The sequence below is a fragment of the Schistosoma haematobium genome, chromosome 2, assembly GCF_000699445.3.
Source record: "Schistosoma haematobium chromosome 2, whole genome shotgun sequence".
NCBI lineage: Eukaryota > Metazoa > Platyhelminthes > Trematoda > Strigeidida > Schistosomatidae > Schistosoma > Schistosoma haematobium.
The window spans coordinates 15,808,332-15,833,377 of NC_067197.1; positions in this window are offsets into that span (position 1 = coordinate 15,808,332).

Sequence of the window (25,046 nt, forward strand, 5' to 3'; positions counted from 1 at the left end):
ATCATTTTCAATACCCCGCTGAAAGTTTGTATGCACAAAATGTTATCTTGATTATATTTCTAAATCTGAATCTTTGAAGGTGACTAAGAAATGAATTTATTGATTTACATAGATGCCAATGTATGATTTCTTTTTGAACCACTATCGAATAGTTGAGCGTATACAAAATCATATTCTCAACAGTATTAATAAACTATAGGGAAATCCAAAATGTTTGATTTCATGGTGAACTAATGTTTGAAGTTGTAGTATCTGCCAGATATTAATTTGTTGCAAATTTGCTTCCTGTAACTATCTCATTATGTGACACTTCGACAACCGCTTTCTCACATGGAGAGATTTCTCAATGGGTTGGGATTCATAGATTATATTTTTACAGTTGAAATTAAGAGTCGATTTAAGCTAGACCACCATTGTAAACCTGGAAGTACTGGGCAGCCGTTTAGTCATAGTATGGGACTCCTTAACAGTCAGCGTCCACGGTTCTGCACGATGAACTGAAACCCAAGACCTTCGGTCTCGTGTGCGAATCCTTAACTTCTAAACCACTGAGTCTCATACTAGGACAAAACAGCCATCCATTACTTCTATGTTTTCAGTAGTGGTCTAATTTAGATCGACTCCTGAGTTCAATGGTGAAAATATTGCAACCTTCACAAATCTCCTAACTCATAGAATATAGTCTGTTAACATGTATTTTTTTCGTGGTGTAATTTCCTCCCTAAAATAGGAAAAATTTGCCTCAAAATCAGTCCACTCAAATGGATAGTTTAACCATAGTGTGACGTGGTTACTATTGCTGACCGCCTAAAGGTTTCTATGATCATAGCGAAATCAGCAAGCGAGATATCACCTCACATTTATTGGATTGTTACTATTATAGATCAACTTTGAAAGTTTATATCATCAACAAGCTAATAATATTTGACTGAGTATGCGTTGTCATCTTTGTGGGAACAGCTGAGTGGAATGCACTGTTCCAGGTTTAGAATGTCACACAGAAATGCGATTGTAATTATGTTGTGGACCCTCAACTAAAAAGAGTGTTGTGGGAAGCTTAATGCTTATTAAGATAAAATCTGTATAATCTACTAAGCTGTATACTTATAAGACTAGTAAAAGAATTCGAATATATTGTTTATTTGATCCTTCCCACTGTTATTCAGGACTGCAATTGATCGGTCTTTTTCAGCATATGTGCGATCTATGCATTCTGTCTCGATAGTGCCTGAAGTCACAAGCATTTTAGGCAGAGGTAAATGGTAGCTAGCAGTGGACATGAAGACATGCGTTTCTTCCTATTTTAGACTCTTCAGCTTGATTTACCTGCATTCCAGAGTTGATGTTGACTCCAAAATTAGAACATAGTATCGTTCCCTTCAAACACCATCAAGTTATCCACTTAACTACTTAGTCAACATAGCCACTAGCGTGTGTAATAGGGTGAATGTTAATTCATATATATTGGTTGTTTGAATCTTTTAACAGGAGAGAACATTAACTCTGGGATAGAAGTATATTCAGCTAACGAGTCGTAAATTGGAATCCACTAGTAGTCAGTATCTGTCTTTGTTAATTCGGATATTAACCTTAATATAAGATGTTAATATCGTAGTTTAAATCTTCTGTATAACTGAAATAAAAGACTATAAACCTGAGATATTATAATGTGAAATCTATTCCACTGTTGAACGGTTTATGTATCATTTATCTCACTCAAAATTCAGAATTCTATATTTATATCCTGTTTCCATCATTGAAATTTTATAGTAACATTATTTTGAATGGAAACAAGCTGAATATTGATCTGTAGAAAAAAAATATGGATAGATAGATTTGAAAATGTTTACATGAATAAATGATACAAACTCCTACACATTCAGATGATGTACACAAATAATCTTGTCCGATTTATTATTATTATTGTTATTGTTTTTCCACATTGTTGAGATCATATTTATTGTTAGACAAGAGACCAACATGATGGCTCCTGACTACACACACACACACACACACACAAAATGCAAACAAACTAATCTACAACATTTAACTGATAAATGTATTAATTATGTAAGAAATTTTGAAAAAACCCCGTTGATTGAAATACATACATAAAATTGATACTATCTCATTCTTATAGTATTAAGTTTGTCATTGAACAATTACAATATTGAATTTAAAGCAATTAGTCACTTTTATAAATTTCGATAGAATTGTAGCGGTAAATAAATCCCCAAAATAAATAGCCCTTTAAGTTTTCGACATTGGATGCTGACCATATGTTTTAGTGGACTCATCTAGCTGAAGGCGCTCGGTCAGGCATCCGCACCAGATCACGTGTGGTAACGCCGTGCTCAACTGCTACTGCAATCTCTAGCCAGATTAGATCAGAGAATTCCGATATATTGGTTATCGCCAAATACACTCTTCCGATCTCCTCGACTCTATCTTTTGATTTCTCTCGGTGGGTACAAATCATATTAGAAGGTGTTACTGGCAGAAGCGTTGTCAAACACTGAATACCTGTGTCATCCTTCATAATAATGACAAAACTGAGTTGATCTAAAAAAAAGTGATGTATTTGCGTTAGACATTTTGAATAATCTGGTCACACAGATACTTGTCAGGGCATTTTATGTGAAAATTAATAAAGGTCAATTACTTGAACTTTCATTTCAGTCTTCTCATTGTTCTACTGAAATATTGGATTTATTTATTAGAAAGATATATCAATAGTTGAGATCATGAGTCAATTTAAGATAGACCACCATGCAAAACCTGGAAGCATTAGACGGCTGTTTCGTCCTATTGTAAGAATCCTTAGTAGTGAGCATCTATCATCTCACCTCGTGAGATTTCAACCTAGGATCTATCGGTGTCGTGCGCGAGCGCTTAACCACTAAACCACTCAGCTGGCTGGCATCCAACGGTATTAATGTCTAACTTCAACTAATCCACGAAATTGAGCAACACATCCAACATTATCATCAGTGAGTTACTATCACACAACTGACCTGGTTGAACTCCACTGGTCACTGCTTCTCACTAGAACTCCAGGATATACATCTTGAAGTCAGTCACTAGTGAGTATCTGTTGAATAATATCAGAAAAGGTTTTGTGAAGATCGTAGTAATTTCAATAGTTGAGATCATGAGTCAACTGAAGCTAAATAAATCTTTATGAATTCATATTTTGACTATTTATTGTTGTATGTTAGACTGAACATTATTTCTTATTTATCAAATAATATACAAGAATGAAGAATATTTGAGCGAACAATTGTTTTCAATAACTTCATCATCAGGCTCTACAGTTATAAGTCCATAATTATAATATTTTACAAAGGTCAAAAATAAGGCATTTATTAATGAATTTGACAACGTTACGTGTTAAAAAAAAGGTAAACGTTTGCATCTGTTACGATAAATACATACTTCAAAATTGTATTATTTGCAAATTAGAAAGGTCATTCAATAAAGGTCAAGATGATTTAGAGTAAAGTGTTCAGTCACCATAAGTATAATAGTATGAAAATGCAAAAAAATTGTGTGAATAAAATGCATAGTAGGAGAGTTTAATCTTGTTAATTGAGATAATAATAATAATAAGATTGTTGTGTGAATATAATATGTTATCAAGGTAATTACGATCAACGAATTAGGAATGATGAATGTGAAGATTAAGATAGAGATAATCAAAATAATGATAATAAGGAAAATAAATGAAATAAAGGAAGGGGGTAAGAGGTTTGTAATATTCAGTCTAGGTATTTGGTGATCCAGTGGTAGGCCATGGTAAACATAGAGGCTGGATATATTTTTTCTGGATACATAAATTAGGTCTTCTGGAGTTGATCCAGATGACTTCGGCTATGTAAAGCAGTCGTAATCCGGCTCCTTGAGGTAGATATTTTGGAACTTGATATTAAACAGGGAAAGCTTCCTCTATTTTGATATAATGCTCACTATCTACCAAGTGAGAAAGAATGGTGCTGTCAATCGATTTGGTAACTCCTTTTCCCAACCAAGCTGGTACATGTTCACGAACACGCAAGGATAAAGCCCTCTGAGTACGACCTATGTAACTAGCTCCACAGGAGCAGTTGAATTGGTATACACACATGGAGGAGCCCACCTTCGGTAACTTATCCTTGATTAGTTGTGTGAGTACTGGTTTAGTCGAGAAAATTATGTGTAACTTGGCGGCATGAAACGTCCTTTCGACAGATCTTTTGAGTCGATGTGTTAGAATATCACCCGTTATGTCCCCTTTAAAGTCAAGTCTCAGATATAAGGTCTTTTTACTGACTGTGTCGCAATGTCTTCTTTTTTTATTAGTATTTTGTACGAGGTATTTTTTGAATATTCTATGGGGATTTTTAAACTGCTGTAATATACAAGAATTGAAATATTTATCATTATTTACCAATTCAATCAACTGAAATATAATAACGTTTTCACTTTATTCAATGTAAATGAAATGTTTCCGTTGAATCGATTCCTTTGTTTTCATATATATTCTGACCCTGAAAAAAATCCAACACTGGATACTTACTGAAAGTATAAAATATATTTATCATAACATTGATAAAACTTATATTATTTCTTATCGAAATAAGACTAGAAAATAAATAGGATAAAAGATTTACAGACGGTGGTCTGTTTGACTATCTGGGCTACCTGTTCCTGCCATCTAGATATTTCAACAAGTGCGTTTCTGAAAAGTGTACAACCTTTCGTTGTCAAAGTTACAAAAAGCCCAATAAGAGATATTGTGGTCGCTGGCAATATACAGCGAAAAGAATATACATTATTCAGATGTTCATTTACTGGACTGCTAACATCTAACTGGTGATCACTCAATATTTATCGTCAGGATCGACCAAGAAGTAAGAAAGAGAAACTTTTTGAAATACTTTACGCTGAGAATTCGATATTGTACCAAAAATATAATATTGAATAAAGCTAATAATAATAATAATAATAATAATAATAATAATAATAATAATAATTTATGATGCTTTAAATGAATAAAGATTGCCATTTTATGTATGAATCCAATAATTACCTAAGAATTCTTTTCTCTTAACGATCCGATAATGTAGAATGATAATGTAATCAAATCAAAAAGAAATTAGATTTATTGTGTTTTACAGGTCAATAATCTTTTTCTATTTTTTTATACTTTGCTCTGAACATATACAATTTCTGATTAACCCAATGAATGATGTCAGCATGAATGATTTTTAGAAGAAAGAAAAAAAAATTATGAGAACACAGACTTAAACATCTAGACAATTTTATCCTTTTTGAAGCAACATTTGATTTAGTGCATAGAAAAAACAAACACTGGAAACCATTTGGTTACACATAGACGTATTCAATACTTTATATATTATTAGCAAGTACTTATTATACAGTAAAATCCGTAGTGTTGGTTATTATGTTAAGCCCATATACCTTATTCTAGGTTTCGGACAGATCATTTCATTCATTCTACTTGAGTCACATTCTGACCTTGTTATTTGTTCGTTTATCAATCTTGATTGTTTTTATATGGACGCGTAGGTGTATGTACATCTCTTATCCCATTACTCATCACATGTCTGTAACTTACTTTTGTATAACTATAAATATTGGTTAACGTTTGGCTAAATGGGAGTTGGCTTACCCGCCATCTACACTGCGCGTCTTTTTGCTTCGTTCTATTCCATTCACTTTATATACAAAATATGTGCATTGAAAAGTCCATTCTCGTTATTTGACTTATCTAATTCCGTTATTGACTAACGCGATTTAAGTCGATAATTATATACGAGGATAGGCGATAACAAACATTCATACGATCTAATTGAAGTCAGAACTCGGGCTACCAAAGTGGAGAGCCCTTTCGACGACATCGTCCAATCTAAATGACGATTAAATAACGGGCCTCCACAAATCTTCACATAAATAAATGTGTTACATAGAACAATATCAGTTTTTTTTATTGTACAGTTATTTATTCAATTAAAATGTTTTCTCTAGAAAATTTTTATACATAAAGGGAGAAATAAATCAAGGGTACAAAAGCCATATTTATGATATGACACTTATTTACATAAAGATAATAAGAATCTCGGCTTTATGAACCATCATTTACTATAAAATCTAAGAATTATGTAATAAAAAATATTTCTTTTTCTAAATTGTGAATCAAAAAAATGGATTTATCAAACAACTACAGAATGTAATGTGCTTAACAATAACTATGAATCTAAAAATATCATTTATAGATATTTCATCTGTGTATTTAATGTTTTAATTTCAGTACACAATAACGCTTTAAGTATAATTGGTTTGAAAAACAGAAGTAATCACCTAACAGAATTCATAACTCAGTTCGTATTAAGTAGAACTCTAATGACGTTCTGGCACATAAATCTAAGCTATTTATTTAAGTGTTCAACAGGCTACCTTATGTTGTTGGGCTTAGACTACATGAGTGAATCAATAACATTTATGATAAATATTTCAAGTTTTTGAATTATAAACCAAAATAAAGATGTTATCCATCGACCTAATTTTCACTCATTTTAATCATAATTATGTACCTTTAACAAGTTGGGTTGCTTTGATATACTGTTTAGGCGATCATAGACGAGAAACAATAGTTACGTAGTATGTATTACGCAAATGGATTAAACCTCTTCAAAACGGTCGGTATTGTAAAGTTTTCTAATTGTTATCATTCATCGTTTCTTCTTTTTATCAAGAAGTATGTTTTAATGAGAACATTTGTGTATTCGAAAGATAATAAGTCGTACAAACTTCTTAGGGAAGATTGTCAAAAGACATTATTTCCTAGGTCCTACTACAGACTTACATATACAAACAAAAATGATTAGAAACATAATAGATGAGTTTTTCTTCATAGAGTACACTCAATTTTTTTAGAATGAAAAAGGTAAAAAAAAAAACCTTGAAAAATTTGTAATCTGTGCAAAAAAAACGATGTGAACTTCTTTAATGTGAACTTTAAAAGTGCATTTGACAACTTACAAGCATCTTTATCACGTCAGTTTTAAATCAACTTCTGCTCACTTCTATTTGAGCAATCAGTTAACACTGTTAACCCTTAACAAATCTTAGCTCAACATCTAAAGGCATGAATTAGTATTATTAATATTACAATAACCTGCCTAATAAGTTTGTTATATTCATAAGACCTGTAAACACTAATTGTGAACCCTATATCATACAATATACAATTGACTAACTTTTCTTTGAAAAATCCTAAGTAAGATATGATTTACAAATATCTCCAAGTTAAATATATGAAATATAAATGTTTATATAACTTTTATTTAACTATTCCATCTAACTTCTTTCTGACGTGTGTGCTGATGATGTCGTTCAGGAGGACGATGAAAGCTCCACAACCAAACCATCCAGCTCAGAGAACAAAACTCCATCAAAATCATCCATCTGAGCAAACTCATTACTACTATTATTATTATTGTTACCAAAGGTAGACAGTATTCCAATGGAATTATCAGATTTTTCATTTTATATACAGTGAAATTTACTATCTTACCGATAGGCTAAATATTAGGTCAGTATAAAAGTATTCAATAATTTTCAGAAGAGTTGAATTAATAACATTAAAGACGAAATAAATCTTGTGTCAATTTGGTGTTACTAAGATAATCGACTTATTCAAATAGTTGGAGTAGTAATAACAGTAAAGCTTTGTAGTATCGGTTTATTATGTTAAGCCCATATACCTCATTCTAGCATCTAGACATGCCAATTTACCCGTTCTTCTTGAGCCACGTCTTGACCTTGATAATCATTCACTTATAAACTTTGACTGTTTTTATATGAGCTTGTTTGTGTGTACATCTTATCCTACTCACCACATATCTTTAGCTTATTTTTATGTGACTATAAATTAAATGGAAGTAGACCACACACCTCCACTACCCGTCATTTCGCTCCACTCTCTTCTCTTCTCTTTTTTTGGTTCGTACCCCAGATTGTCTGCCCAGATCAGTGAGTTTACAAAATATATGTATTCGAAAATGAATTCTCGTATTTGACTTATTTAATTCCGTTATTCACTAAAGCGGATTAAGTCGATAATTATATACGAGGATTGGCGATATACATATTTCGACAGTAATCATTCATACGATCATATGTAGTCAGAACCCGAGCAACTAAAGCCTATATAAACAACTAAAATATACAATTCAATCACTAGTAGTCTTATAGCGACTCACGTGCAAATGGGTTTATTCTCATTTAACTCAGTTAAGCCCTTTTGCTAACTTATTTAGCGGACAAAGCCATCTGCACTATAACAATTTATTGTACCCTTATTATTATTTTGTGCTTGTATGAAATACGCATGCTTGAATATTGCTTACGGCCTACGCATTTATTCACACTGCTAGTCTCACTACTAACCGCTTATTTGATTCGATTACTCATTAATTTCACATGCTGTATATATGTCCACGTTATTCATATGGTCGACTCTGCTTTCTCGCTCGCTTGATTGTACTCGATTACTTACATTCGCTCAGTCGCTCGCTTGCCTGTTTGCCGTTCGGCACAACTCTTAATGCTCGTTTAATGCATCTGTAATTTTGGACATCTGTGTGTGTGGTCTCGAAATAAACGTAATCAACGCTTCGTATTCGCCTTCTGAATAATATACCGTTGGGGTTAAATAGGACGGTTATCAAGACGAATTGTATACGAAGTTTAAGGGATATATCGAATACCGACCACCACAGTCTTTATGAAAAATCAATAAAAATAGATAAGAAGAAGAATAGGTTTTTATCATAAATAATCCTACATATAAATCTCACTAAATAGGTCTACGTCAAAACGAGTTATTTTATGATAAGCAATTAAATATAAACAATTTTCTTGATTGAAATAAATCAATAAATGGATTTTATTACTTCATTATTATCAATAAACCTGTTACACCATACTTAGTAGTCTATTCTCTTGAAATGTTTTAGATTAGACTATGACATTAGCAAACAAATAATCAGCATTCAATACTATTACACTATAAATTTATAAACATACTACCAGCTGACAAACTGGATATGTTTGTTTTACCATGTATGCTCTTCAATGTTAAATAATATACTCTTCTAATTGGAAAACAAAACTTTGTAAGAAATGTATTAGATGGTAATTAAGTTTTAAATGACGTGTATTTGCCTTAAAAGAATGATAGATCTCCAGACTTTCTAATTCATTAGTAGGTTCAATGATAGGTAATTCTTCATGTTTATATTTGCATTTGTAATGATGCTTCAGTTATTTAAATAAGATATATGAAATATGAATTTTCAGTTATTATTTGTATATGTATATATCTTGAAAAGTCATCAACGAATTGTCTATTCCATGAAAAGTACTTCTTAATGAATATCAGTAGCTTGTGTATAGATTTATTTCTGGCAACATATAATAGAAAAAAATGAGTTTTTATATTTGCTAGTTACTAACGTTGTCTTAGTGAGATGGCAGACAAAAGCAATCTAATCATAACATTGCAGTGTGAGTATCACTTTACAAGTTCCAGTATCTAATATCAAAGTGTGTGTAGTGTTGATATACAGTTAGGAAAACCGATGTTTTTGTGGTGAATTTATCTCATAACTCATACAATTTAACTAGTGATACAGAATTTTTTTTACAATATTCGATAATAATACCATATATATTATACCTCGATTTTATAATGTTAGTTCAAATATAATGAAAGAATATCCTTTGAGGTATTTTGAACTGGTCTGACAAATTAAATGTCAAATAGGAAAAAAGTCTGTTTTTAAATAGTTCTGAGGAATAAAAAATAATATTCGCACTAGGTCTTCATTCGCTGGTACAATGTAACTTCTATGATAAACTCCCAATCATTGTGCATTACAGTAACTTTATGACTTAAAATGCATCTCATAAATAATCAGAATTATATAGAAAAAATCTCCTGATTGTTTTCCTATTTGAATGACATTTTACAATTAGGTCTCACTCTTGTTACTACACAAAACTACCATTTCATTTTGCATGTCACTCAATATTTTTATTTTGTATTATAAATAATTCATATCTAACAATTCTTAAATAGCATTCACCGTTGTGGATGCGCACTGCTAAGGAGTCCCACAATAGGACGGAACGGCCGTCCAGTGCTTCCAGGTTATCCCTGATGGTCTAGCTTCAACTGACTCATGATCTTAACCATTGAAATTACTATAATATCCACAAAACCCATCTGATATTAATTCTTAAATACAATGCGTAAAAAGCTTTAACAGTTAAAAAGAACTAAATTCCGAATAAGTCCTATTTTGAATATTTATTATTGACTGTTGAATATGAACGTTTCATGACAAAAATCTTAAACCGGTTACTATGACTGTATATGCATTTTTATATATTAGAGTAATCATCATAGGCAAAGTTTTAAAAAACTACAAATAATGTAACTATGTTTTATTAATACGCACTTTATTAGATAATCGAATGATGAATATGAACAAGAAAAAATATATAGAGCTGTACATAATTTGTTTGTGCAATAGAATTGAATCTATGTGATGCATAACAAGTAAGGTGCTTACATTTTTACACCACAGGTGTTATCATAAACGTAATCATCATACCATATATATATATTAATTGATGTATTTTCACAAAATGGTCAGTTAGTATCATATTTATTGTGGACATACTTAGGTGTGTTATTTAGCTATGGATGATGTGAGATATAGTTATAATATGATTCGATACATAATATCGAAATATTGTTGCTAATTTGTTTGAATAGAGTTTTATTTTCAAAATTCAAAAAGCTGAGGAGCAGTTTCAAATTTCATGCTGAAATAATTCACCTGACCCTTGTTATTTACAGAAAGTATCCGATTCATTTTGTCTCCATCATTTTAAGTAACATAGGCATCTATTAACAACAATAAATGACGGTCATGTTATATTATAAGGCTGAGTGTTCGTGCATGAGACCGAAGGTCCTGGATTTGAGTCTCGCGTGCGGAATCGTGGATGAGCACTACTGAGGAGTTCTATACTGGGACGAAACGGTCGTTCAGTGCTTACAAGTTTCTATAATGGTGATCTAGCTTACATCGACTCATGAATTCAACTATTAAAATAAATAATTCATGTGATGCTTATTGATGAATTGTGAATCATGATATATACTGAGATCATGTGTTGACCAAAGTTTAACAACCATTCAAAACATTGAGACATTTGACAACTGCTTCATCCTAATAGTAGGACTATTCAGCTGTATACACCAATGACCCTACCATTAGGGTCCAGTATTTCCAGGCTTTCAATAGTCATCTACTAAAGGTTAGTTTGTGATCTCAGTAAAATGCAACAATCTCCACAATCCTCATATTGATAATAATATATACTTTGATTAGAAATCATAGGCAGTCTATTCAGGTTGATACCACTAATTAAACACATTTATACATATAAGCTATATACATATGGCTGACCGAATACACAGAATGAAATTATTATGGCAAATATTTTGCCAATAATAATTATAATTATTATATTTCCTTAACGTTTTGTTATTATTCCTCTTCAGTTCTACCACTGGATATATGTCCGTTTTGAAAGACCTTCACAAACATTCCATTCTATTGATTTATATTCTACATAAATTCATATTAATTTGCATAAGAATTTCAAGTTAACAGACCGTTAAAAAGAATACAAAAGATAAAACTGGAAGAAAAAACATTCATTTTATCGTTGAATTTTGATCATTCATACAAAAAATAATCAGCTTCTTTTGAAATGGTCTATGGAATAAGAAGGAAATGATAAAAAATAAGTCACATCTAATGGCAAGAGTATAGATCAATGAAAAAAGTATGTATATAAATGCTTCTCAAAAGAGAGTGATGAGCAAACGGATAAAAAGGTAAGAAATTATTCTATATTTACTACTATAAGCTGATCTTAGTCAGCTAGCTATTTACAACCAGGAAGTATTATTCAACTGAATAGTCTTTATTAATAAATCATCAGCAGTGTGGGTCCATGAACAGTGGCAGAATATAGAACCTTCATTTTGGCGCCCAAACGTTTAAATTCCATACCATTGAGTTGTAATCCAAAAGTTTACTTGTTTAATGACAATTACTTTGTACTATCAATCAAATATCTTCTAATGGGTCTGATGGGTAATTGCTTCAGGTTTGAAATGGTTCAACTCCACTAAGAACTTGTTATTATCAGTATAAAGAAAAACCTTGTGTTATATATATATATATATATATATATATATATATATATATATATATATATATATATCGAAATATCTGCTTTGAGCGTGTATTTACTAACAGAGATTGACTAAATACAGTCCTAAATATCAACAATTAGAAAACATAAACCATCCCAAATAATACTTATATATCTTAAAATAGGTATAGAAACAGCTTAAAACAAGCTCCAAATAACAGGTAAACCTCCTCTGGAATTACTGATGCACGATTTTATAACAAAACATTCTCCACAAGTATGTTTATTGCTTTCCCTATAAATATTAAAGAGTAGCTAATAACAATCTATAAATCAAGAAATCAAGTTTATAATGAAGGCTAATGTGTTTTTTTATAATGTCCACAACTATAAAAGATAAAATTAATGCTATGCTATACTGTATCTTTGCTCCGGAAGTTGAACTTCATAATCTAAATACTTTAAATTCATAATATTAAATTCTCCATTCAAGATATCGATAGTGAATGACTTACATATAATACACATCCTTGATGACCGAATTATATAAATAATTGTATGAAGTGATCCTTTCGTTTTGATATATTTATATATAATTTGCATTCTTGTTACAATTGATGAAGATTTATGGAAAATTAGATTATCTAAAGAAAGTTATATACTTAAACAAAGAAACTGGGGATAAAAACATTCAGTATTTTACAAGTCGATAATAATAGTTAGCAACAATGGTTTGCTATTTTCAGTTCTCTTAGTCAAGTAAGTTATTCGCCTTTACTGTAATTCACCTAAATCGTTTGTATACTTCATTCGTAACACAATAGCGAATAGATAAGGTTTATGAACTATCAAAAAACTAGTAGTTATTCCTATCCTAATCTAATTTGTATTTATGCTTTGAAGTAGATTGCTGACTTAGCTATATAGATTACAACTAAACTGCACTCAAATTGATACACTATTCTCAAAATTTGGCTATAATTAAGTTGGAGTGTAGCTAGTTGTAGAATCCGGGACGTTTATTCCATTCATTCTAAAACGCGTTAGCCGAATAATAAATATATTTTTATGATACCACGGTCAGTACAAATTTGTATCTCTAACGTTTTTTCACTTGATTAAAGTCAGTTCTTCAGTGCTGAGTGTTCTTAATATTGATATTTACACCAATAGTCGAATTTAGTATATTTAGATTTAAAAGTCAAAGCATTATACAACGAGCGACTGAGTCCAGATACTCCAATGAACAAAATAGTATCTGTTTGAATGCAGTGCTTAATGTGATGGTGTTTAGAACAAAGTGTTTTAAGTACGATTTACAGTGCGAGCATCAACAGTGGAATGTAGGTAAATCTAGTTGACAAGTCCCATAACAAAGAAACGTGCATCCTAGACCTCACTAGTAGTCACGATATGAATATGTAGTAACATTTGTTAGTATAAGTAATCTGCTCAAGAGATAAATACACGTATAAATACTGATCAAATCCAGTCCTTAATGCCAACAATGGAGGAAATCTAACCCACACATATACAACTTAAATATATGACATTCATCGACAACTAAAATATAATATGAATTTGATAATATGCTTTTATATTTCGTTACCCTTTTTATTATATCTTATTATATTTTCTTCATTGCAATTGGATTACACTGAGTGTCAACCAATATATAACTAATCTAATAAGCTGTATTGGTATTCAACAAAAACATTGTGCGTATGTATACTTGAAATTTTAGAATAAAAGAGTCAAAAACATAACCCAGAAATAGTGAAATCAAGTGTCTTTAAGCTTTCCTTTTTTCTTTCTAAAAATCAAAATCTGTCGTAATCTTATAGTTGCTGCCTTTATTACTTGGGGTTTATACTATGAGATAAGCATTAAAAATATGTGGAGAAAGATCGTAATGTGACCAATAGTATCTAGTTATGGAGTGAGTAGACTTATATACTTACTGAAATGAAAATAATCAATATCCATAGTCTCAAATTACAAGTTCAGTGTTTTTTCTGACTATTGAGACAAATCAGATAAGACTATCATTCATTGATAAATACAACAATATATGACTAAGATTAGATCCAATATAACTGAAATGTGTTTCTTTCTTTTCAATAAGGACTGTAACAAAGAATTTTTATAGAAAATAGGAAAGTAATTAATCTAACAAACAGGCTATCATATTTCTCCACATGTCCAGTCAATAGTTGATACTGTATTCAGACACAGCACGTCAAAAAATATGTACCCTTCAAAGACTTTATATCGATAACAAACGTAATATTAGAGAGATTTTATAAGTCTCTGAGATTTGGTTCACTATTCTCAATATGGGTTCTATTTTGGAACGATTTACAAACAATATTGAACTGATAATGAAACAATGGGGTTTTTTTTAACTAACAAAACCATTAAAGCGAAATAATATTTCTTCCCATTTAGTTTATCATCATGACTTCACACTAATATCTATATTATTATTATCATTATCAATGGCTTTATTCAATATTACATTTTTGGTACAATATAGAATATAGAATTTCAACAAGTTCCCTTTTCTTATTTCTTGATCGATCCTGATGATAAATATTGAGTGGTTGCAAATTAGATGTTAGCAGTTCATGAATCGACATTTGAATAATGTACATTCTTTTCGATGTATATTGCCAGCAACCAAGATGTCTCTGACTGAGCTCTTTTGTGACCAGTATAGCAAAGTTCATACTTCACAATTGATTGATCACTGCGTGGTGATCAATGTCATGCTTGTCTAGTCCTTATTAATGCAGATCGAATGCTATCGATCATGTTACAATGTGGCCACCAGTCTAGGTGACTCGACACTGCGGGCACTATATATTGAGATTTAGATGGTGGTTGGAGGTAGTCAACAGGAAGCCCTGGACCCGGGTTTCGTGCTACTTGGCACTCGTCAGCAAGGTGTACCTGTAATCTTGAGGGAACTGGTGCTCCCTGGCGGATGACATTGATCACCACTCAGTGACCAATCAATTGTGATTACATCTCAGTCCTACAGGAGGTCAGTCAAGGCTCGGATAGCTCAGTGGTAACGTCTCTGACTGTGAAGCTGGGTGACACGAGATCGAATCCGCCAGGGAGCACCAGTTCCCCCAAGATTACAGGTACACCTTGCTGACGAGTGCCAAGTAGCACGAAACCCGGGCCCAGGGCTTCCCGTTGACTACCTCCAACCACCATCTAAAGTTCATACTTGTTATAAACGCACCTGAACAAGTTATGCGATTAATAGGCATAATGATTCATTAAAACAAAAAAAAACATAAAACACATAACTTGTTGAAATATCTAGATAAAGGTATCAATTAGCCTGGATATTTAAGTAGGACGTCCATATGTATATACTGTATTCCACTAAACCTACTAAACCGTTTACAGTTTCATGTTTTGTATAATGCAGAAGTCATTGCAATCCAGTGTTCAGATAATTTGATCGTGAAACGTATAAAGTCACTCGGTGTTGTTTTACTTGTATCGTCCCAGTCTTCTTTAGGACTGCGATTGATCGGTCTCATGTTTACACATGAGCATCCTGTGCGGATTGCCTCGATATGGCCTTAAGTCAAAACCTTTTTAAGCAAAATAATATGAATTTATTTTACTTCGTTAGATTCTCATCAGCTGCTTACAACCTAAAATATTTGAAAATCAATGTTATTACAGATAGATATACTTATACATACATGAGTGATTAAAGATGAATATATGTATCATGATGTAGCGAAGATTTCAAGAGTTAATAAGGCCATAAAAATTTCTCAAAATGCGTTTCCCTGCACAGTCATCCAAGTAACTGAATCACCCGCTGACAATACGCTGAGGAACATCAAGATAAATGACTCAAGCTTTTTATGAATGTCTGAAGTCATGCCGTTTCTCACGTCAATTCTTAAAATATTTACGCTCATGTAAACTTCCGCCTTCTCTTAAAAATCTTCGGAGAATCACAAAATCGCACATATAATCAACAAAGTTACAGGTTGAACGTTTGAGGGAAGAAACTAATGCCTTTGATGAATTAGTCAACGATCTAAGTATCGTATGTCGCATTAAATTTGTCAACTTTATCCAAGGTCTGCAAAACAAAATATGCAAGAATTTCCACGTAACTTTGTCAAAGACCCTGTCAAAGGAACACTTATGCTTTGACATCCGGGAAGCCCCAAAAAATTTCTCTATAATCTATCAACAGTGGAGTTAAATCGAATAGAAACGGAAGCTTTGTCGCTTGGATTTAAATTTCGTATCCCCAAAATACATGCCGACAGAATCGACACAGAAACTCAGTTTGAGAATTTATTTGCACCAAGTTGGTGAAGAGAAGAGAGGCTGGTTTAGGGTTAGGGTGGGAGCGCGTTTCGTCCTATTTGGGACTCGTCAGCTGAGTGTACCTTTATCTCAAAGTTGATGTTCACTCCGAGACTCGAACACAGTGCCGTTCGCTTCTAACACCACTGCGTTATTCACCTATCTCCTGGAATATTATTCATCTTGTTTTATTGTATAATTTTCGTCATCAACTGATATACTCAGGAAATGGTTGACATAGGTAAAGAACATTATATAACTATGAAAACGAACTAACCGGTAACACTTCAATTATTGTCCATGCTTACTAATTCAAACAAGGTGTATAAATTAGGAATATTTTAAATTATCCTAGTTTCTATGAAAACGTTTAGATTATATCTTAAGCAAATCATATAAAAAGTTTTTCTAATTAAATGAATGATGTATGTTATATATATCCCAAGAACGTTATTTACTTGAAGAGGACAAGAACATTGATTGGAGCTGAATAACATGAATTCATTTTATTTCGTTCGGTTCTTGTTAGCTGTTTGCAATCTGTAATATTTAAAATTATAATTACAAAAAATGGGTTTAAATTACTTATATGAAGGAGTTTAGTTGGAAGTTATTTAGAATGACACATCAGTATAGTTTGGCATGGGTATAAACAAATTTAAAAGACTGAATAAAATATTGTGAATATATACCTTATGTAAAAGTACATTCAACAACATTGATTGTAGCAGGAGTTCAAAGGGCTAGGAACAAGTGGTTACATAGTGATAATAATATAATGAGGAAAGCTCAGTTAATAAAATTAGTTATCTAGAAGACAGTCGAAAAAAAATGTAATGATGTGATTAAATGAAAGAAAAAGATGAAAAAATCTTTTAAAGGTGCAGTGAAGAAATATTTATCACCAAGGCAAGGAAAGATTATTAACCATCAATTTTGAACACATAAATCAGGTTTTTGATACCTGATAGCAAGGACTTCAACAAACTTCAGAAGACTGGAGTTTGGCTGTTTATTAATCACCTTTAAAGGTTGAAAGGTATCAATCTGACGTCCTGTATCCAAGATATGTTTGGTAATTGCACTGTTTAAAGACGTTCTTTTTCTTGTTCTTCTTAAAAATCTAAGATATGCCCTCCTTTCTGTTCGGCCAGTGTAGCTGCTTCGGCAGATTCACGTAAATTTATAGACACAGTTGGAGGTAACATGAAAGGTATGCTTGTTGACCTTTGAATGGGTTGTTAAACATGTTGTTTGATATAGAATTAATAGCTTTGCCGCCGGGTAAGTTTTGGCTAATGCAAGTCTCCTGTTGGTTGTGCTTGTGATGACATTACTTTTGAAGTTGAGATTAATAAACTGTTTGTCGGTGATACGTCTCTTTCCTACCCAGTCAAACGAAATGAAATGAATTCATGCTATTTTTTCGGAATCTTTGTTCTTGCTCTCTTCGATATTTTAAGAACCATGTGTACGAAAGCTATTTTTGTCACGCTTTGACATCAATTGATGAAACAATGGAAATTACAAATGTCTGAATACTTGTTTCGTTACCTAACCATGGAGTCAAACGATTGTTCCATCTAAACGGCAGATGATTGAAGTTGTCAAGATAGAAATCACTCCATAGGAACATGGCATGAGATGATTACACTGCAGGTTATAAATAAATCAATATTTCCGGGTGTAGATAATCTCGGTTTAAACCTAATTTGTTGAGAGTAATATTGTCTTAATGTCCTGTAAGTATATAACGAAACGGATTTCTCATTCTATTGCTACACCATTTTTAGTATTTTAGGATTACAACATTAAAATAAAATTTGCATGTATATTAAATACTGGATTTTATCACCGATCATATGAGTGAACAAACCGTAAATATCCATGTTTTACGAAAGATTTTTAAATAAACCATCCATACGTTTTCCGGAATGTTCTGTAGGCGGAGAATATTGTAATCAGTCTTAAACCATGAAATATGGGAGTAATTTTAGGTAAAATTGGTTTATTTATAAATGATGTTTGACAAATACAATAAACAAACTAAAGTGATCTTCACATAACCACTTCATCTCAACTGCATTCGTTAGCTCTCTGATTAATTACTTTGAGACGAGTTTCTGAAAACCTAGCGCAAAGTTGTGACCGGTGAATTGCACTTACACGAGTGAAATGACCATCACCAGTAACATCAAATAATTATTATTAAAATTGAGTTTGATACATGATACGTTCGTAAGTACACAAAACTGTAGAATACTTTTTTAGGATAAGATATATCTCCAGGTACTCCCTTGTTTGCAGTGGTACGGTAGCTGGGATTATTTTGTCATGAATAACAAGTAAATATATTTGATTATTATTGTCATCACATCTGTATCCTTAACAAAAATTAAAATCACTGCCTAAATTATGCTGAGTTGATCAGTAAATAGATATCTGAAGTAAACAAGATATGAAATTTCCATTTTATCAAAAACCCACCTACCATTAAGTAGCTTGATTTTTTTTTAAATTTTAATGGTTGAGATCATGAGTCAATAGAAGCTAGACCACCATGAAAAACCTGGAAGTATTAGACGGCCGTTTCGTCCCATCGCGGGAGTCCTCGGTAGTGCGCACCCACAATCCCACCTCGCGAGATTCCAACCCAGGACCTATCGGTCTAGCGCGTGAACGCTTAATCTCTAGACCACTGAGCTGGCCGGCATCCAACTGTGTTAATGTCTAACTTCAACTAATCCCCGAAATTGAGCAACACATCCAACATTATCATCTGTGAGTTACTATCTCACAACAGACCCGGTTGAACTCCATTGGCCACTGCTTTTCAATAGAACTCCAGGATATACTTCTTGAAGCCCAGTGGATAAGCGCTCGCTCGTGAAACTGATAGGTCTTTTGTTCGAATCTCGCAAGGCGGGATCACGGATGCGCACTACTGAGGAGTCCCACAATCGGACGAAACCGCCGTCCGAGGCTTCCAGGTTTTCCGTCGTGGTCTAGCTTCGATTGACTCATGATCTCAACCATTGAAATTACTATAACATCCACAAAACCTTTCTGATATTTTAAAAAAAAATTGTTTTTCTTTACTTCCTCGGTTCATAGCACTGAACTTTACCTATGTGTTAACCATTAATAAATATCAGAAATTATACTTAAGTTTTAGGTCGATCAATACAAGAAAAAATCATTTATCACTTATTAACTCTTCATATTCAAATGTTTTGTTTGATTAAATTATTTTGTTACTTTTGTAACAAACATTTATGAAATTATCAGAAAAGGATTTGTGGAGATTTTAGAAGTTTCAATAGTTGAAATTGTTATGACCTTGACGTCTGGTCTTTCTATCACACGACTTATCTACCAATCCGAGTACGACTTATACGAATCTTCACACTAGGCCAACCAATGACTTTCAACCGGTGTGGGCAGTTTAGCGTCCTTATTGGTCCTATGTCCTACGAGCCCTTCCACTTGAGTACAGAACAAGATACCAGCTCCCGAATATGAATCGAATCGTTTATTTCATGCATACTTGGTTTATATATCAATCATACAGACCGCAACGTACCATAAAATAGGAAATAATATTTGTACACAAATAAGCCCAAGAAGTGGCTGTGAATGTGGGAGGCAGTAGTTAATAAACTGAACATAACTTAAGAACCGTAAATCGTACAATAATAAATTATAGGTCAAAACAAAGCTTATCATAAAAGGAATATAAATATCCATAGTGTAATTGTTGAGTAGTTATACAATAAGAATATTTATAGAATATTAATCCATGAATAGTCCTTGGAATTTACCTGTAGTTTAATCTTCACCGGATATAACAGAAATCATGAGCTGATTGAGGCTAGACCACTATGGAAAACCTGGAAGCACTGGACGACCGTTTCGTCTGATTGTGAGACTCCTCAGCGGTGCGCATACACGATCCTGCTCCATGCGAGACCTAACTATTTGTTTAGTAGGCAATTGTTAGATACAATAGTAGGTTAGTATGATTGATATTCATCCGATACTTTTTTTTCAACTAATACTTTGTTATTTTATTTTACATAACTTTAGTTGTTTTTTTATCGTTTTTTTCGATTAAAATTATTTAGAAATCTGAAATAATATTAAAGCAATTAACTTCGGATATTACATAATGTTACTTTATTTATTTATTGGAACATATAAATATTGGTATAAAGGGGCACCGAATATATATGCGCAATATAAGTCACTTGATATATATGTGAGCTGTGATACTGCACGGGTGCCCAGACCGAAAAAGGTGATTTTATTAAGGGGTCACACCCGGAACCTCCGATCTAAAGGTCTGATCTAAAAGACAGTGGAGCAATGTCAGAAGATGCAGTTCCATGGTAGCTGGTGACCAACAATAGGTTTATACGCCATTTGTTCCTTCAGGATCCTGGAGCCCATGTGCACTATCTTTTTGAAATCAGGGTTTTCCAACTCTCCTAGGTGGATCCTCTATATCCACCAACCTGGTTAAATAGCCGGACATTAGCGTTTCGTCCTCATAATTTCGTAAACAATGCCCCTACCACGAAAAGGCAGTGAGTAGGACTTCCTTCTCAGTGGCTGTAAGTGCGTGGCCATATGAGAGCATTTGAAGAGGGAGAGCTAACTCTTCCCACCCTCAGCCCTACCAGGGCACATTAAAATACACATTTTTGTAACAAACAGAAGTCGATAGATCGTTTGTATCAATATAACGTTCCTAATAGATGATCATTCATGATACTCGAATGAATTGGCACAATGTTTTAGTGAATGAGTGTCGAAAAGACAAAAATAGCCAGTGAATAAAATAAACTGTTTTATGCAGTAATAAATGATACACTAATTTCAAAAATATTTGCAAGAAAATTATACTTAATTATGATTCATGAGGAAACTAAATGATAGTTTTAAATCTTTTTCCTATCAATAATAACGAGGCCTAGTAATTAGCCTCACTTATTATTTATCGTATCAGCAGAATAAACATTTATTGTCAAAAAGCTTAATCGTTCAGCGCCGTCTACATTTAAGACACTACGAAATTTTACTGTGTTCCGACAGCAATGATTGTTGAAGAAAGATAGTTTAGGACTCTTGAGTGGTGCTTAGATACAGCTTCATAAGTGGTTAACCCCGTGATATATAAATATCTTACCTTAGCCACCATAGTTTACGATCACAGACTTGAAATTAGACAAAAATTAGCACAATATTCATCCTCTGTTTGAACCTTATAGACTCCCCTTTTTTCTAGTTATACATCGTCCTTTAAACTTGACGATGTAATAAGCTTCAGTTTTTCACTTAACTTGATACATGGTTCTACCGAATACTAGTTATACTTCACTCATTTAGAACCCTATAACAAATTAGACAGAGCTAAATTCACGGTTACCCGAAAATCTTATCCATTGGCTGGTACTTTAGTGAGTTCCACACCAAATAAAAATGGTTGTTTGTCCTATCTTAAATCTAAATATTATATCTTTATAATATCTAAAATATTGACGTATTCATCTGTTTGTGTTCATTAGTGCTATACATTTGCAAAGAAACAAATCAGTGCAAATTCTGGCGAATAAAAATAATGAATTTTTGCTGGGTTTTTTTTCCATTTCCAACTATTTCCGTAAGAAATGTGTTATATGCCGTAAGCAGTTCATTAATTCCACAAGTTATCAAGGTAAATAAAATTAATTAACATAAACGAAATACCTAAACACTGTATTTAATGAACCATTGTTTTTCAAAAGATTAATTTACGCATTCCTTTTTTGGGAAAAAAATAAAAACTTAGATTTATATCATTAGTATAGAGGTTTATGGTGATTGTTGAGTTTCATTGATCATTTCATGATTTGAGTTAAATTTGTATCTTGGTAATTTTTCTGGTTAGCGTTTTTTAGCGAGTTAGTTTTCTACGGGATGGGGACGCTAACTCCATGCCCAACCCTCCTCCTTTATTCGGGCTTGGGACCGGCAGTAGCTTCCGGAGGGACTCCAGGTGGAGTTGTATCTTAGTAATGACCACTTTCAATTATGGCGGACAAGTATATTGTATGATGGTGATCAAACAATTGATTCTGGATGATCCAATTCGATTATAAATGAAACATAATATATTCTAAAAAGTTATTTGTATCGTTTATAAATCGTCTGTAAAGTTGATTAACAAAAATATGAATATATATATATATTTATTTTTATTATCAGCTCATTTTTCCACACCTACCATAAAATTGAAATATTATTAATGGAATGTTGTTACATTGTTGTGCTTTACTCCTTTTAAGAAAATATATATCATGTATTTCTTTCTTGCTTCACCAAATTTCATATTGCCTAACTGTTAAAACCACTCACTCAGTACTTATATGAACATTAATCAGAATTTGAAAGAACATTTTGACAGAGATTGGTTACCAGGTCATATAAAAGGCACTCAATGTATGTAAAATAATTTTAGCAAATAAAATTTAAGTTCTTACAACGTTTAGTCCAATAAACTAATGTAAATCATTTCAAGAAAATGATTAACAACATAATAAAGAAAAATAAGTTAGATTTACTCTTACAATTTCTCAATTCTTGCATATTACCTATTATCCTTTACTGTTCTCCATTATTCTTTCCCGGGTTTTTGAGAAAAAACTTTGCTGTATTGCGGAAAGTGCTGAAGGCAGTTAGCAATGTGTGTGATGAATCTTTGGAGGTCATAATTAATATGGTTGTGGATAGACATCTAAAGTCATGCAAACTCCTGGCAGGTGTTATTTTATCAGATACTAACCATCCCCTTCACTCTTATATTTCTCCTTGTATATCTTCTGATAGAACGAGACGTAATTACATTAAAATCCATTCACGCAAGCAAAAGTATAAAAGTTCTATAATACCTTACCTAGCAAATATACTCTGTGACGAACAGGTTGTTAGAGTTAACCTAGTCAATAACTTGCATTCTTAACATGTCTCTAATTTGAAAATAATTTAAAACAAATCCATGTAAAATGCTTGTTTAATAATGCTCAAATGTTGATTTTATGGATACTCATTTGATATGAGGATTGTTCAAAACAGATTATCTAGAATTATACGTATATGTATCCATTTTATTATTATTGTTAAAATATAATGAATTAATAAAGGTTTTGGCCATAATAAACAACACATGATTCGTTTTATTGATTATAAAACTAAATGTACATATGAGTAAACTAAGCTTATCTGAGTACGAAAAGTGAGATGTTGAGTCGTAAAATTAAATAAAAAGTAAATGGAAATAAATCCAAACATAATAATTGACTAAATAATTAAACAGGCATTAGTAGTTGAAGTTAGACATTAACAGAGTTGAATGCCGGCCAGCTCAGTGGTCTGGTTGGTTAAGCGTTCACACGCGAGACTGATAGGTCCTTGGTTCGAATCCCGTGTGGCGGGGTCGTGGATGCGCACTGCTGAGGAGTCCCACAATAGGACGAAACGGTCTTCCGGTGCTTCCAGGTTTTCCATGATGGTCTAGCTTCAATTGACTCATGATCTCAACTGCTGAAATAAACAGGCATCGTTGATGAAGGTATTTTACAAATGATATTAGATAGGGTTAGATGTTAAGAATCATGTTTTTATTTTTTACTAAACGGTTTTCATGGTTAAGTAAACTATATTTGATCTCGTCTAGACAGATTGTTTTAGTTTGTCCATATATACAGAGCTTCAACTTTTATGAGTAAAACAATCTTTCAAGTGCATCAATCTTCTAACCTATATGGTTAAACTGATGTGATTTTAAAAATGGAACTAGTAAGTAATGTAATAATTAAGTTTAGAAAATCGGAACGGTGTTTGAAAACCTATATCTCCTCAAACTGCATAATGCAACACATTAAATAGTCAAAAGTCACTAAATCGTATTTATGTCTAACATTTAGATTATTAAGAAACTAAATAAGTTTCATACATTTAGTTCCTTTAATTATCTTATTCTATTTAAAATCATTTAAGTATTCACTAGTCAGAAAATATTCCACTATACAAAATTTAATTTAAAGAATTATGTTTATTGTTAGCCACAATCCTAGAATAGCATTTCATAGTATGAATAAATAGTCACATTTATCACTAGACAGTGCTGTTCCACATAACAAGTATTCATTAATTGACTGCATTTTTGCAATAGCACCATCAATAAATAATAAAATATATACAGTAAAAGCATACTGCATTCATCAAAACCGGATACAAATACAGATAAGAGATAACCATACTACTTTAGACAGTATATATCACACCAGACGAACATTTAAAAAAGTAAATATTTTCAAAGGATTAAAGGCACATAAATCATTATCGGTTGA